We start from the raw sequence: 14,801 nt of genomic DNA on the forward strand, positions 1-14,801 counted from the left end.
GCTGAGAGATCAACCATCGCTCCCTTTGTCATTTCTAGAAAGCAAGCATTTCATTTCATAAAGATTTCTTTTGTTCCCTTTGTTCTGAGAGATTATCTTCTTAACAGTCTAGGCACTTAGATCAAAGTGTCTGATTTCAGAGGGATTTTATGGTTGTTGTTGCTGTTGTGTGTTTGCTTTTCAAATAATTCTTGATGTATCTTGGAGCAAGAAAAAAAGAAACTCTCCAGGGGTGGGTAAAATGAACCTAAACTCTCAATCCCACATGGAAGATGCTGCAATCAGGCACATCCCATCAGTTCCAACACAGTGATGAATCCAGCTGAGTTACTTGTAATAGTGTCTAAGAAAACAAATGAGCAGTGGAATCCAAATTTTCAAAATAATAAGTTTCCACCGGGAGGCTGCATAATTCTTTTTACAGATGGACATCCCTGTAGACTTTAGTACACTTAACTATTATTAGAAGGAGGGAAATGAGGAGAGAATATTTTAATATTTGAGATTTTGCATTTCCCTTACTATGCTATCTTAGAATTATAGCTCTGGGACTTTTTTTTTTTTTTAAATGAAGATTTTAAATGCTTACGAACACTTTTTAATTAAAAATATACATTCTCCATCCCCTCTTCTTTGCAACTTCCATTCTGTTTAAGTTGCTGGGATCCAAGAGGAACACTGGGGCTAGAACAGAACAAGGAAGTGGGTGGATGGGGGTGCTGCTACTAAATCAGAGACATAAAAAATCAAAGGCAGCTGAGACACAGATTTATCCTACTCAATCCTGGACTCTAAAGCCCATGTTCTGACAGTAAGCATTTGGGCTGCTACCTTCAAAAAGCAATTAAGATCAAAGATGAATGAAATGTTTCCAATTAGACATGGTTAATACCAAGGATTGCTGAATTTGGTGAATTCTGTACCTTCAATTCACCTTCCCACATACAAATGCTCCCACACGGTGTGAACTCCAGAGGTTTTTTGCAGTAGTTGTGGGTTAGTCTGAGGTTTTGGCTTTGGAGACAAACATCAGGTGATTTAATGATGAATAAGGCAGACAAAGAGAACTGGAAAAGGTCCATTATGTTCATCCTTAATTCATCCCTGCCTCCTGCCACAAGAACGTCCTCAGGTGCCCTGCTGAGGACCAGCATTCGATTAGACGTTACCATGGCTATCGGAGTGGACATCGCACGGATGTTTGAGAGCTTTAAAATTTTGGGTGGGTTATAGGGAAAACACTGTTGCTTGTTCTTTTCCGATTTCTAGGTGATAGACATGTATACATATCCAGCATTTATGTACACCAAATCAGTGCTGAATAAATGAAGACCCCAAATTATTTGCAAAATTAATTTAGATTTTAAAATGAGGTCATCTCGGATTCATTCCCTTCTGATCTTGTGCTTTTGTCAAATGATAAAATATTGATTTTAACTGTCTGGTGTTCTCTGTTCTGCCACAACACGAAGATTTATTTGAATAGATTCAGGAATAAATACTTAAGCTGTGATGCTTGTCTAGTGCAGTAATACATTCAGAGCAGTGACTCCCACCCTGTGGAGCAGAACCAGACCATGGATTTAACAAACCCATGGCATACTCCAAGTGTTCTCTTCTTACAATAAACTCTTCAAGCTGAAATTTGTGCAATAAAGGAGATGTGTCTAGTCCAAGGAAGTTGAGTTTCTGAGTTTCAGACACAGCATGTTGCAGAAGTGATTGCTATGAAACCAGCATGGTCTGCAGAGATCCAGAGGCTGCTCCTCTGGTAATAAATCAGTGGAAAAGTCTCAAAGGCAGCAGGGGAAAGGATGGAAAGAGAAGGCTCACAAAGCCCCAGTGATTCCAGAGTCTCTTTCTCTGAATAAGGATACCCATGGTTACATCTCAGCAGGTCTGGAATCAAATGCTTGTTTCCTTCTAGGAATCACTAAAACACCTCCAGCCTTCCAAAGCCCAAATTCTGGAGCAGAAGCTGGTGCTGCTGCTCTTTGTCATGGGTGCTTTGTTCTCACTTGCATGTGAACCTGGCTTGTCTTCCACCTGAGCTGCATCATGCGAATGAAATTAGCTGGGCGTCTCTGAAGAGCATTGCATCATCTCAAGAAACCTTTGCATGAGTCTGAGGAAAAAGAAGACTTCAGAAATTTCCTTGAAATTGGGAAAAAGTATTGCTGTGGGGCTACGAAAATCTTCTATTGCAAAATAAAGTTAAAATGTCGCCTGGATTTTTATTTAATTTTAATGTTATAATTATCTCATGATTGATAATACACAATATATTTGCAAAATGAAATGTCATTTCAAACCCCCAAAGATCAAAATATTCATTTGAAATCAAATTGAATATTTTGACATTGTCAAAGCTCTTAATTTCTATATTTTTCCTTGGGAAAATCTAATAAAAATCATCAGAATTGCATACAAATGTACAATTTCATTAAAACAGAATTTTTAAACAGAAACATGTTTTGACAAAAAAAGAATATGTGTCTTCGAAATTGACTCTCTGGCTGAGAAGATTACCTTAATTATTGATTTGCTGGCTAAAGAAGTAATTCAATTGAATACTGATATTCTTTTAGTGTAATGGCAGTATTTAAATCCTTTATTTACAAACAGGGGACAGCAGAGGAGGTTTCTCCAGCTGGGCCATTTACTTACCACAAGACTAACAGGATAAGCTGACAGAAAGAGATTAAGAAAAAGGGAAAGAGTGTTCACTTTGCACTTCTCCCTCTTCTGGCAATTAGAAGACCACAAACTTTCTAATTCTGGCACGCAGATTATTGCCTTTAACAGATACTTCCACATTCAATTTTTGTGTATTTATGTAATCCTTTTCAGTCTAGTAGAATGTTGTTAAATTCTCTCACATCTTTTTGTCTTGCAGTATAACAAGGACTATCCTTTTCCCTCATAGATTTCAATTCCTTGGTTATTTCACAAAGTTAAGCAACGTAAAACCAAACTATACTGTTTTATCCATTTGATCCCACAGCCCAAGCTTGACACTGAGAGACTCCTGAGTAGAAAGAGAGTTCATCCGTTGACTTTCATGCCTTTCTTTCTCATCACAATTAATCAGAAGGATGGATGCTTCATGCTCACTAAATGTGGAGTTTTATGGATAGTTCTTTGCAGTGCCACAGCACAAACACCATCAGAGATGCTGGCAAATTTCCATATTCAATCTCTCATGCAAATAAATATTGATTATTTATTTTGTGCAACTTATTAGTCACCTCTCCCCCTCCCTTACACTTTTTATGTCTCTTAAAATTATTTATTTTTGAGATGCAATAGGGCAATAATTCAGAACCAACAATTTGTCCAGTGTTCAGCCTTGCTGCTTGCAGAACAACTGACAAGAGACCCAAATGTCCCCAGTGCTCCAGGCATTTAACTGGAGGGGACAGACAGCCTCCAACTACCGAGTGACTCTTCCCTGCAAATTCCATTCAGGACCACACTTAACATGCTTAAAACGAATCATGTTCATCCTTATTCATCACAGACTTCTATGTGATGTTAAAATCCTTTACTAACAATGAACCTTGGGTTCATTAGTTTTGGCTGGCCGGACAAGCCTCATAGTATTTTCCTATCTCTTTATTTGGATGAATATGCAAATATTTCTATGACAGATACATGCATAAGCAAACTTGCAAGTGGGTTTTTGCAAATATGCATGCCACTCTGAAATTAGCTCTCTACAAACATTCCTGCTGGTAAAACTCATTGTTAGAGTGTTTGCAGAGAGCTAACAGATAAGAGGATGGATATAGCTGGACTGAGCTCATTTAAATATCCAAGCAAATAGTTGCTGAAGTTTTCCATTATTCTCCCAGTTTGATTTTAAAACCATTGTGAAAGATACATGTTTTGCACCTTCTTAAACTGCTGAGGAACCATCAGTGAGTATCTTCTGCATCAAGCCAAAGACTTTTTGCACTGACAAACTACACATGGCCATTTACTGCAACACTGTGGAGTCCTTCAGCAAGACATAAACTGTACCTGAGTAATGGAAAAAAGTCTCCAGGCACTGAGCAGCTACTGCTTGATTTGGGATGGAGCTCTATAAAACATGGTCCCACATGTGGAATACCCAGAAGTGCTACAGTTTGTTCACAAAGTTCATGTTCAAGCCCTGGAATGGAGTGACTAGGACTTCTGATCACCACTGTGACTCTTTAATGGAAGAGCAGGCAGAAATTTGCAGAGCAACAGCCTTCAACCAGCATTATCAACTCTGCCCATATGGTAGATAAGCAGTAGAATAAAGCTGCTTCATCCAAAAAACCCCACAGTGGTTCCAGATAAATATATCTGGTCCAATAATTTCTGTGGACATTTTGTCTGTTACAGTCAGGTGTGTCCAATTATCATTCAACAGGTAACTTCTTTGTGTTGCTAAACACATCTCTCACCTCTTTATTATTCTCCCTTCTCTTTAGCCTTATTTCAATAACCAAAATACAGGAGCCCTGTGAAATCATTTGGATGCATCACACTCCAGAGATACAGTTTCGAAGCAGAAACACTGAAATAAGAATAAATGAAAGCTTTGAAAGAAATAAATTAATTAAAATCAGATGAATATCTTCATATCTAAGAACATGAAGTGGATTTGATTTCCAGGTCACATAATTTTCGGAGTAATTAGTAGCAATGTTTCTTAATATATCATTTAAACTGATTACACGAGGCAGAAAGTAAGAGCATCTTCACGGGAGTTTAATGCAGTTTAACTAATATGCTTTCACTTCAAACCTTCAAGTAATTCATCTTAACTTGCTAGGATGTCCTTGTGCACCTAAGCAAGCTAAGATGGATTACCTGAGTGTTTGGGTGATTTCTTGCTCATCTTCAGCTGCCAGGAACGTACCTGTAGCATTGGGATGAACAGAGGGGGTCTACGGAAAAAAACCCCAGATGTAAGTCTACTGTGAATTCATGGCTACACCAGATGCTCTGTGCCTCTGCTGCCTGGAGTGATCACATAGGTATTATGTTGTTTGGTGTGCAAGTTGTCAGGTAGGAGCTCCTCACCTTGAGGCGCTGGGGAGAGAAGGGTTGGGTTGTCAGTGTGACACTAAATGGGGCTCGAAGGGCAAGATGGTGAGTCCCATCACATGTGCTGTATCCCATGGATCAATCACTAAGTTCAGGATCCAAAAGTGGACTTCTCTGTAGTCTGACCAGTTGGTCATTTTTAGGTCTTAAAATTTTTTTCCTTTTTTTTTTTGCCCCACTATATTCCCCTAACTCTCCAAAGAGGTAGCAAAAGGGAGCTCTAAACTCTCTGAAACTGCTGCAATTAATTTGTGTTTGGGTTAAAAAGTAAATATTTTTTGTTGAGAACAAAGCAAAAAACCCTGCACCCTATTTTTACCTTCCTAGTATAATTTGTGAAAGTGATCATATCTTATGTTTTTCCTGATAGTGATGACAACATGGCCTCTATATTTTGCTAGAAGAAAGGAGAAATTTTTTTCAGATAACCTCAAACCCAGACAAGCTTCCTTGAGTGGAAAGTCTGCTTATGCTCATTACAGAGTTTGCACATTCTTGGTGTGTGTGAAGGGAGGTGGAAGAGAAAGGGGAAGGAAAAAGGAAGAAATTAATTAGAGACAGTGGAAAAATCCAAGGAGTATGTTTCAGCAGAAAGACTTAATATAGAAAGAAAAAGAAAAAAATTCTCTATTTTACAGAGAAAGCACATTTTAGTGTCAGGCTGCAAGCCTCCTTTTAGCTGGGATAACATATTTCTTCAATGACAAAAGGAAAAATTGATTCTTTGGAAGAAAAAAAATCCTTGTTTAAAATACAGGGCAAAGGTCTATGAACTCAATCGAGATTTTTGTTTTTGAACTCAAAGTAAATAATTTGAGTGTATAATCAAATATAGCCAAGTTCCTTTTGGGTTTGCCCAATCCTAGTCCTCCTCTGGCCACTTCTGTGCTTCTGTTTGCTTCTAAAATACATCAAAGATATGTCTGAGATAAAATACATCAAACAGCAGCAACCTCTGGAACCAGAGAACTTGTAAGCGAGGAATGCAGAGAACAGCATGATAATCATGTTGAATACAGAGAGATGAGACTTCTGAGGAGCAATGCCCAGTGGACCTCTTGGTTTGCCATAATGATGATGCTGTCTATGCATTTACCTTGCATTTTCTCTCTCGAAAAGACTGGAACCTATTTCTGTGAATCTCCTCTGAAGCTGGTGGAAGGTACTGATGCCCCATCTCTCCATAGCTCTTATGATATCTGCTTTTCCCAGACAGAACACAGGTGGGTAGTCAGGAGGATAATGGAGCAGTTACATTACTCAGGTGTTTTTCATTTTGAGAGGCTGTTTGGGAGCAGCAAATGGCTTACTGGTTTCTCTCCTGGTGTATCTAGCTAGCCCCTGGCTTCTGTTTGTGGTGGTAGAGGGAAGAGCTGGGATGAACAACCCTTCAGCCTGCAGATATCTATCCAACTACCTTTGACATCCCATTTAATTCAAGTTTCCTACCTGGGAGGAGCCAGATCAACATCTTGGTACCCGAAGCAAAGGATGGAAGACAAGGGTGGCAGCCACACTGCTCCAGCTGGAATGAAATCAGAATGTGCATAGGAATTCACTGTGAAATATCAACCCTGGAGATGACCTAAGGCACTATGTGGTTTTCTGTGTGGTCCTTTATCATTCATGCATTGCTCTGGTGTCTGGCCACAGGAAGAATAGAGCAAAACTAGTAAGATAAATTGTAAAACACTTCATTTTTGAGCCATCTTATGTAATCTTGTCTCCTTGGGGTGCTGATGAGATGTTGTGTATTTATATGTCCTTTACATAGGAAGAAGTTGCACCACCAAGTAGAAGTTGTGGCTTTTATGTGACCTATATGACGTGTGATGGGAACACTTCCAGCTCCTGCAAACCTGCAGCCTGAGCACCAGTTTCACACTGAAACCCTAATGTTTGGTGATTCCACACTGATAGACCATACTGGCCATCTTTAACAGTTTAACCTTGCCGTGTTGAGGAAGAATAAGGCTAAATCACAATAGCAGTCACTATAAAGCAGATTAAAACCCACACAGTGTCTGTCTGCCTATGGAGATGTAGACACAGAGCATACAGGACTGCATTACTGGCACTGGAATCAGGGGAGGGAACATGTAAAAAGCTGTAACCTTCTGTCCCCCACTCCCTGTAAGTCCAAATATTGTAGAGCAGCAAGACTTTCATTGTGTTTGTAGTCACTGAATGAATATTACCAATATTTAAATTGCATTTACTTTGCCAGGTCTGGATATGACGTTCTCACCACCATCTCATCCCTTCCCTAACCCCAAACCCTGAGTTAAAGATTATATATTGCCAGAGTGGACACACAAGTTCTGTGAAAGCAAATTAAAAGTTTTGGTTTTATGAGGACAATATATATTTGCAAAAATTACCTTCCTATTTGCTTTCATTGTCACGGTTCTCACTTGAAATGTGCTGAAATAAATCAAAGTTTTCTGCTGTTCCCACACCTAATTCCTTTCCCAATTTCTGTGCCACCGGCTCTTTTTACAGAACTATTTTGTCTTTGACCACAGCAAAATAAAATTCCAACTGCAGGATTTCTTTCTCTTGCTGAGGCAGAACTGCCTTTTTTCCAGCCATTTTCAGCAGTACTTGATATCAGGATCGAGCAGCTGTTTGAAGCCTCCAGCTCATGCTGAGGAGCTGTTCCCTTACCAGGGAACAGGAGAAGCTGGGGGGTGATTGTGACTGCTCTTTGGTATTCCTTTCCCAATTAACCTCTCCTCATATTAGCAATAATATTTCTTGGCAGCACACTAAGATACTTGAGCAGCACCCATGTGATAAAAAAGTGCATTCCAAGGTAGGTCAGTCAAACAGGAATATTTCAGATGGGACAGATGGGGCATTTAGCAAAAAAGGAAAGGAATAGCCGTGAGTAAAAACCTCTGTTGAGATCTCTTGAAAATGTGTTTTTCTGTTAGTTCTGTAGATCTTATATCTCTCCCTTAGGCTCCAGCAAGAGGCAGAGAAGGTTGTAAGTGTAAACAGTGTTTAAACAATATTGACTGGCCAACTGAGCAATGTGTTATTCTGCTTTCGTAGATTCTGAAATCTGCAGAATCCTGGTTCTGACTTTTTATTTCTCGCTTTTAATTGATCTTACAAAATATGGGAGATGCTGTGATGTCTATTTTATAATGTGCTGTTAATTTTCTGCTTTACAAAAACCCTTCTTTTCCCTAAATTTAAATGACTTTAGTCTGAAAGGAGTGCAGAAAAATGTATCTATACCCTAGACTTCAATGCTGTAAGAACTATTTTGCTGTCATCAAGAGTTGTACTTTCCTGGACAGACTTTGGACTTCTCCTCAGACCTAGACTTTGCTGTGTAAGGACAATCTTCTGGTAGAGTGGGATCTCTTCAGCCACGTGGACATCAATACTCTGGGTGGATGAATGAAGATAAAGTAAAATAGGACCAATGTTTCCCACAGCTGCAGAAGATCCATTTCATTTATTTCTTTTTATGCTCAGAACTGTGAAGGGCTGTTCACAAAGGGATGGCAGGAACTATGCATAGATTTTTTCTCTTTGCAGAAGTAATTTGTCAGGCTATAAAAATGTGGATGTGCCGAGCTTTTCCCTTTTGCCACGTGTTCTCCATTTCCCATAATGTGGACACCAAAGCTGTTCTGGGTGCTCAAGCAGGAAATCCAGCAGGATGAAGCAGCCAGCCTGAGGTTACATAGCAGGAAAGCTGAGTGAGTAGGAAGAGCTCTGATGCCCTAAGAGATGTTTGCACAAAGATTATGAACTGGGCCTCACGGCCTAGAGACAACTGGAAGGATTTAACACAGAATCACACAGAATAGCTCAATGAGCTACACTGGATCCTCAGGTCACATACACGTCTCATCACATCTCATTAGCCCACTCTGTTTAAGAGCAAACTCTTCCCCAACACGCTGTGAGCAGGATCCTTCTTGCAGCTGAAGAAAGTCCCTTTCTGGTGTTCACTGAAGAAGTTGTGCGCTGCCAAGCTCATTGTAGAAAAGATCTTCTGCTGACCACGGAGAACAATAGCAGCTAAGCCATATTGCTAATTGGTTTTCCAGGGCCAGATAAGCTCCCAACCCCTATCTGAGTCCATTTGTCCCTAAGGCTGTAACAACTCTGCACACTCAGGAATTTTCAGCCTGTGGAGTTATGATGAATAGAGGCAGGCAATGGCAGTGCAGATAGACTGTGTTACTGGAAGTCTGCTCTTTATTAGCTGCAGGATGACTCCTGGGGCACCACAGGTTTAATGGCAAATATCTTCTTTCAGCAGCTGTTTCCCCATACAACTCAAGTACATGTACCCTGAACTGAATTGCTTGTTTTGTCCTGCCTGTGAATAAGCCTCAGAATTACATTTGAAAATGAATTAACTGTCCTGGGCTTTGAATGATGGTGTTGACGACCAAACTCTGAAAAACTTAGACACTGGTCTCATTCCTGTTACTAGTGATAAATGGGAGCCAGAGCCAAATGCTTCAGATAACTTTAAATATTTGTAAACATCTCCAAAGCTGAACTACTTAAGCCTTAGGATTCAGGGGTGCTTTAATGTCTACAGAGCAACCTGAATTTTAATTTAATAATTACATCTGGAGCCAGTGTCTCAGCTTAGAGCAGCTCAGAACTTCTATTGTAAGATCTGTTTTAAGCTGTTTACAACTTGGACAAGTTTTGAGAATTTGAATTGCAGGCTTTTGAATTAATTTGGTGTTTGTAGAAAAGCATCTGTTTGTTAAATTGGTGTAAAACCAGTCTGAGAATGAGATAAGAGAAAAAGTACATTGTTAAAAAAGTCTTCATTTGCTTTCAAATTCAAAAGCAAGGACTCGACATGCACCAAGGAGAAGGAGTTGTCTCCTTGCCATTATTCCTAAAAAAAATCCAAAAACAAGACAAAACAAGAGCATAAGGAAATGTGAACCTCAGGGGTAAAAAATTCCATTAACAGAACTGCTAGAGTCTGGCAACTAAATTTGCTGAAGAGTCTGTCCCAGCCTGCAAGCCATGTTCTTTGGAGTTGATGATGACTCAAGAGATCATTCCCTTTCCCCAGGGTGTCATGGGCAAAACAATCTGGATTTGGGGAATTTTTATTTGAATTATTTTAGTGCCAGTCAACACAAATGTCTGATCACTTATTTGTTTATTGAGAAAAAAGAAAGTACAGACAATTAAGACAGCACTTAAGTAAACACCTTTCCTCCTCCAGCCTCAAATTAAGTCAAAGGCCTATCCTCCCACCTTCCCAGCCAGAATGTTTCCTGTTTTCACTCCTGTTTACACTCAGTCTGTCACAAACCTTTGGTGAGGCAATGGGTGGTGAATCAAGTGTGTTTGTACCAGTTCTCCTCACTGTGCCCAGTCTGTGATGGTTCATCCACGGCCACAGTGGTGGGTTGGCCATGGCCACGGACTTGGTTGTCCCTGCCCCAGAACAGGTTTCCCACGGCCATGGTCCCTTCAGGCTTGTACCCTCGGGCATGGAGGCTTTTCCAAGAACTAGTGTCTGTGCAATTGGAGCCATCCAATGTGAAACACCACTGTACAGAGCAGCCAGCCAAAGGAATGAGGATGGACTCTGCGTCATTCATTGCTGGTGCTGAACTCCTGCTCCAGAAGGGGCCGAGACCTGCAATGTGCTTCATTTAACAGGTGAAGTACCATTGCTGGGAGAGCGAAGAGGATCCCCAGACTCCAGATGCAGAGGGGCTGAACAGTGTTTTTCATGCTGCAGTTGCACTGTGTCCTGGATGTGGGGAGCAGACAAAAAGGATTCTGACCTCCATCACCTGCAGTGCAAAGGCTGCAGTTTGTGCTGTCAGTAAAAGGTTCAGATACCTGGAAAGCTGTGTCATCCCCCTACAGTACTGGCACACACAGAGGATGGCAGCCTGTTGCCATTGCTTGTTCTGTGATTACTTTGTTAACAGAGCAGAGAACCAGCCCAGGAATCACCTAGATGCTACAGGCTGGATTTTCAGCAGGTGCAAAGGAAGACACAGGGTATTTTTCTACTTTATTTTACATAACTCACATGCAACAAAAATGTATTGAAACTTTACATGACTTTAGAGGTGATACCTCTTCCACCTTGACTTTAAACAGGCTGCTGTCTAATTTGATTCTTGTTTCTAAAGAGTCATCATTTCTGATGCAGAGAAGACTCAGAGGCAGTCACGCACACTTTCTTTGCCACCTGCACAGTCTCGAGGCAGAAGTGAAGCATAAAGACGTGAAGACTTTTATTCTTGGCACTGGGAAGCAGGGGTATATATCAGGACTCCACACTGCAGTAAACAATAATAATTTTGGGAACAAGCCACCACCATACACCACATTTTAAGAGTGACAGTTGTCACAGAAAGGTCCTAGAAGTGCTCATTTGCATCTCAGCTCAAGCCCTGACAGCAGCACCTCTTTGGGAGAATCCCACCAAACACAGTGCATGTGCAATGGGACATGACAGGCTGTATGTCTGTGGGCGAGTCCCTCAGGGGTTGTTATAAGACTCAGTATTGTGTGCTTTTAACTGCCTGAGAAAGATTATAATTTTTCTGTGCCTGGTGCAGTGTCTTCCCGCTACTATAAAATGCAATTTACAAACAAAAACACAAGAAAAGGGATTTTAAATACTCTGGGCACTGTCCAGGGCCAATTACAAAGCACTATTTTTTCTGGTCTACAGCTGTGAGTAAGGTTTATAATAATTTACTGATGTTGTTAAAAAGAAGTAATTCTTTACACGTCTGTTTTTCATAGGCACTTACTGGCCTGCAGAAAATGTAATTGAGCAGGATTCCTGCCTGTTGTTTCTTTTTTAACACAAGATCTTTCTGTTCCAGTGCTGCTGCTAACTTCATCAGGGGATAGGGATCACATTTAATCCTAAATCCAGAATTTATCTCTAAGAAAGGCCACACAGCCTGCAAAGCTTCCTGTTTTTGCTTGCTCCATCCCCTGGCTATACATACCCCTGCTCGCTACAGCTGTCTCCCACCCTACCTTCTGGGTGGAGTGATTGCTGTGAGTCAGGATTTAAGAAAACTCCACTATTAGAGAAAGGGGGTGGAGGCTAGGGATGGAGAGGCTCCTGGGAGTCGGTAATGTAGTCGGTAATGGCATGGAAAGCCTTTCATCTCTAGGTTTCTAGGCCAAATTAGCTGTAGTGACCCAAAGCCTTTTGAAATCAAGCAGGGCTCTATTTTATTTTAACTTGTAATAAATAAGAAGACAATTTGACCTGATTTTTTCAAAGGGGTAAGTGTGTGTATGCCCTCTTGGGGGTTCCTCTGAAAATCAACAGCTTTGAGTAAAAGAGAGGCAGTTTTCCTCCCCAGCTGCCTTTGAAGCTTCCCAGGCAGCCCCATCCACAGCCAGGGCATCCCTCCTCCTAGAGCACCGGGAGGGGGATGCTCTGGCCCTGGGAAGCCACCTCTGCCCTCTTCTCATCTCCTCTTCTCTTTTGACTCAATCAGCAAATTTTCTTAAAAGGGAATATTTCCAAACATTGATTGACCTCAAGAGTGTGTTTACAGAAGAGACATTTGTAATATGTTGTCACCTAAGCAGGTTTGTCAAGTGTCACATGGAGAATGTGGACAGATGAACTTCTACCTCCTAGAACAAGTCTGGAAGTCACTTTGGAATATATAATTTATATAGGAATTTACTGGCAGCAACATCCCAGTTTTTTTCAGCTGTAAAAAAATGCATCATTCAGTTACATCTGTTTATAACAGCATAAGGCAGTCCTGACTGATGAAGTGCCATGTGGTATTTTCAGCTATTTACATCCTCACTGGTTTTCCCTATCACAGAATATCCTGAGTTGGGAGGGACCCACAAAAGGATCATTGAATCCAACTCCTGGCCCTGGACAGGACACCCCAACAATCCCAGCGTGTGCCTGAGAGCACTGTCCAAACGCTTTTTGAACTCTGCCACCTTGGGCAGAGGCTTGGGGCTGGGGAGGTTCCCTGGGGAACCTTTTCCTGATATCAAACCTAAGCCTCCCCTGACTCAGCTCCAGCTGTTTCCTTCACTGTCAACAACTTTTAATTCTTTTAATTCATGTAGGCTGCTGTCTTAGGACACCATTCCCTTGTGAGTTAAGGAAAAATTTTATTTGGTCTCTTGGCTACGTTAAACATCTATAATGAAAAAGAAAAAAAAAAAAAAAAAGAAGATCTGTAGTTTTTTTCCCAGTGGCAGATTGGCAGGATTTCCTTTCCACCTGTCCTACATCAAGGAAGATTCCTTATCTCAGCACTTTTGCTGCTGATAATCAACAGGAAATATCACCACAATTTTAATGGATCCTGACAATAGTAGGACATCTGGTATTAACCGAAGCTGTTAACCATATTCAAAGTCTAACTATAGCATGACAGCAAGGAAGTTATGTAAGATGGCTTGTCACTTTGAGTTGCCAGTATAGTAGAGTATACACTTACACAATCCTGGCACACATCCCTGTGTGGGGTTTCTAAGAGTTACACTTACTCTACGCCAGTCCCCAGACTATTCCCTCCCTCCAGCCCTCACCCTGTGCTGCCCAGTGCACCCACCCCACCCCCTGGGAGCGGGGCCCTGCTGCTATTCTGGTTTTTTGGATGCTGCATGTCAGGACACACGATCACCTCAAAATCCACCGAAGAGTCAGCAGAATTTGTCGTGCCACGTCTGCTGCAGCCCTGTGGAAGACACCCTTCTGCCAACAATAGCCCAGCAATGCTCTGCCATTAATGAGGCACTGCAAATCACAAGAGTGACTGTGTCTGTTGACCAAGGAGAGCAGAGTCCTGTGTCCACCAGGAATTTGCAACACAGTGAGGAAACAGCCCAGGACAGCCCAATAACAAAGTGTAGGGTAAACAGGGTTTAGCTGTGGGAATATGGACTAACATTACAAGGCAGTATTTTAAATTCTAGGGATCTTAAGTTGCCTGTGTATTTATAAAGCCAGAATAAGTCTTTAATATTTCCACTATTAGTGGGTTTGTAGCAAAATTGGAGTGTGCTGTGAACGCTTTGGGGGTATAGACTAATGGTATTAAAAGGACCAATGGGGCCAAATTCTCTTCTAGGCTATATTTGTGCACTGTTAATGACTTCTATAATTAAAGGCATAGTATAAGCCTATGTCTCCTTAGTATTTAGGTACAAATCTGCCTTTTCTCACCCACGCAATTTGTTCTACTTAAGGCTGTAAGGACAGAGAGGCAAATGGGCAATCTTGGAAATTAAGAGAACTGCACTAGAAATGAAGAGGCATAGAGAAGTAGACCTCAGATCCCATTATCTGAACTCATTTTATTAAGGGCATATTTGTACTGTATTTGTAATTCCCTTAGATTCGCCTACCCATTGCCGAGGAATGTCTGCAGAGCAATTATGTTATCGCAGATGCTAATGCCACCTCAGGGAGGGAGAGAACCAGAAATCGTGCAGTTGTGAAGAGAAAATCTCAGATTTTAACGATGGTTAATGAACGCTTGGCATGGCACCTTTGTGTTTCCACCTTTCTTATCATGGAAGCTTGTTCCATGTGGAGCTGGAAAATCAGTGGGGCTATACACTTGCCTGCTGGTGAGCTATAATGTAGCAGCTGTTAACAAATGAGTTGTTCTCTACATAGTTAAATTAGGCCTAATCCTTCTTTGCTCTGTCTGTGCCAGGTCTTTTCTTTTTTTTTTTTTTCTTTC

The sequence above is a fragment of the Lepidothrix coronata genome, unplaced genomic scaffold (assembly GCF_001604755.1).
Source record: "Lepidothrix coronata isolate B3197 unplaced genomic scaffold, Lepidothrix_coronata-1.0 Scaffold240, whole genome shotgun sequence".
Classification (NCBI taxonomy): domain Eukaryota; kingdom Metazoa; phylum Chordata; class Aves; order Passeriformes; family Pipridae; genus Lepidothrix; species Lepidothrix coronata.